The sequence below is a fragment of the Schistocerca cancellata genome, unplaced genomic scaffold, assembly GCF_023864275.1.
Source record: "Schistocerca cancellata isolate TAMUIC-IGC-003103 unplaced genomic scaffold, iqSchCanc2.1 HiC_scaffold_871, whole genome shotgun sequence".
Classification (NCBI taxonomy): Eukaryota; Metazoa; Arthropoda; class Insecta; order Orthoptera; family Acrididae; genus Schistocerca; species Schistocerca cancellata.
In genome coordinates this window covers 1-2,500 of record NW_026046881.1, presented here as the reverse complement: position 1 = coordinate 2,500, position 2,500 = coordinate 1, and the positions used below count along the sequence as shown (strand labels likewise).

The window sequence follows — 2,500 nt, the reverse complement described above, 5'->3', positions numbered from 1 at the left end:
TATTCTATCGACTAGAGGCTCTTCACCTTGGAGACCTGCTGCGGATATGGGTACGAACCGGCGCGACACCTCCACGTGGCCCTCTCCCGGATTTTCAAGGTCCGAGGGGAAGATCGGGACACCGCCGCAACTGCGGTGCTCTTCGCGTTCCAAACCCTATCTCCCTGCTAGAGGATTCCAGGGAACTCGAACGCTCATGCAGAAAAGAAAACTCTTCCCCGATCTCCCGACGGCGTCTCCGGGTCCTTTTGGGTTACCCCGACGAGCATCTCTAAAAGAGGGGCCCGACTTGTATCGGTTCCGCTGCCGGGTTCCGGAATAGGAACCGGATTCCCTTTCGCCCAACGGGGGCCAGCACAAAGTGCATCATGCTATGACGGCCCCCATCAACATCGGATTTCTCCTAGGGCTTAGGATCGACTGACTCGTGTGCAACGGCTGTTCACACGAAACCCTTCTCCGCGTCAGCCCTCCAGGGCCTCGCTGGAGTATTTGCTACTACCACCAAGATCTGCACCGACGGCGGCTCCAGGCAGGCTCACGCCCAGACCCTTCTGCGCCCACCGCCGCGACCCTCCTACTCGTCAGGGCTTCGCGGCCGGCCGCAAGGACCGGCCATGACTGCCAGACTGACGGCCGAGTATAGGCACGACGCTTCAGCGCCATCCATTTTCAGGGCTAGTTGCTTCGGCAGGTGAGTTGTTACACACTCCTTAGCGGATTCCGACTTCCATGGCCACCGTCCTGCTGTCTTAAGCAACCAACGCCTTTCATGGTTTCCCATGAGCGTCGATTCGGGCGCCTTAACTCGGCGTTTGGTTCATCCCACAGCGCCAGTTCTGCTTACCAAAAGTGGCCCACTTGGCACTCCGATCCGAGTCGTTTGCTCGCGGCTTCAGCATATCAAGCAAGCCGGAGATCTCACCCATTTAAAGTTTGAGAATAGGTTGAGGTCGTTTCGGCCCCAAGGCCTCTAATCATTCGCTTTACCGGATGAGACTCGTACGAGCACCAGCTATCCTGAGGGAAACTTCGGAGGGAACCAGCTACTAGATGGTTCGATTAGTCTTTCGCCCCTATACCCAGCTCCGACGATCGATTTGCACGTCAGAATCGCTACGGACCTCCATCAGGGTTTCCCCTGACTTCGTCCTGGCCAGGCATAGTTCACCATCTTTCGGGTCCCAACGTGTACGCTCTAGGTGCGCCTCACCTCGCAATGAGGACGAGACGCCCCGGGAGTGCGGAGGCCGCCGCCCCGTGAAGGGCGGGGAAGCCCCATCCTCCCTCGGCCCGCGCAAGGCGAGACCTTCACTTTCATTACGCCTTTAGGTTTCGTACAGCCCAATGACTCGCGCACATGTTAGACTCCTTGGTCCGTGTTTCAAGACGGGTCGTGAAATTGTCCAAAGCTGAAGCGCCGCTGACGGGAGCGATTATTCCGCCCGAGAGCATCCCGAGCCAACAGCGGCGCGGGTCCGGGGCCGGGCCAGGTAGGTCCGTCATCCGGGAAGAACCGCGCGCGCTTGCCGGGAGCCCGAGCGCCCAAAGGGGCGAATCGACTCCTCCAGATATACCGCCGAGCAGCCAGCCAGGACACCGGGGCTCTGCCCAACAGACGCGAACCGAGGCCCGCGGAAGGACAGGCTGCGCACCCGGGCCGTAGGCCGGCACCCAGCGGGTCGCGACGTCCTACTAGGGGAGAAGTGCGGCCCACCGCACACCGGAACGGCCCCACCCCGCGGCGAGTGGAAAGGCAACCGGACACGACCCCGCCGCGGATTGCTCCGCGCGGGCGGCCGGCCCCATCTGCCAAGGGCGGGAGCCAGTGGCCGGATGGGCGTGAATCTCACCCGTTCGACCTTTCGGACTTCTCACGTTTACCCCAGAACGGTTTCACGTACTTTTGAACTCTCTCTTCAAAGTTCTTTTCAACTTTCCCTCACGGTACTTGTTCGCTATCGGTCTCGTGGTCATATTTAGTCTCAGATGGAGTTTACCACCCACTTGGAGCTGCACTCTCAAGCAACCCGACTCGAAGGAGAGGTCCCGCCGACGCTCGCACCGGCCGCTACGGGCCTGGCACCCTCTACGGGCCGTGGCCTCATTCAAGTTGGACTTGGGCTCGGCGCGAGGCGTCGGGGTAGTGGACCCTCCCAAACACCACATGCCACGACAGGCGGCAGCCTGCGGGGTTCGGTGCTGGACTCTTCCCTGTTCGCTCGCCGCTACTGGGGGAATCCTTGTTAGTTTCTTTTCCTCCGCTTAGTAATATGCTTAAATTCAGCGGGTAGTCTCGCCTGCTCTGAGGTCGTTGTACGAGGTGTCGCACGCCACACCGCCAGCCGGCTGTGCACGCTACCGAGAAAGTACCGGTATGCGAACCGCCAGGCGACGGGCGCGCATCGCACGTTTGAGGAGACGCGGCCGGCCCCACAGGCGGCCACGACACTCCCAGGTCTCCGAAGCGGGACAAACGCCGCGCGCTTCAGTATACGTA

At 60.9% G+C, this 2,500-nt stretch overlaps 1 pseudogene; it reads right to left on the bottom strand.

The window, feature by feature from the left end:
* Nucleotides 1-2,314, bottom strand: part of LOC126147819 (large subunit ribosomal RNA) — a 5,601-nt pseudogene extending 3,287 nt beyond the window's left edge.
* Between the last annotated feature and the right edge of the window lie 186 nt (nucleotides 2,315-2,500).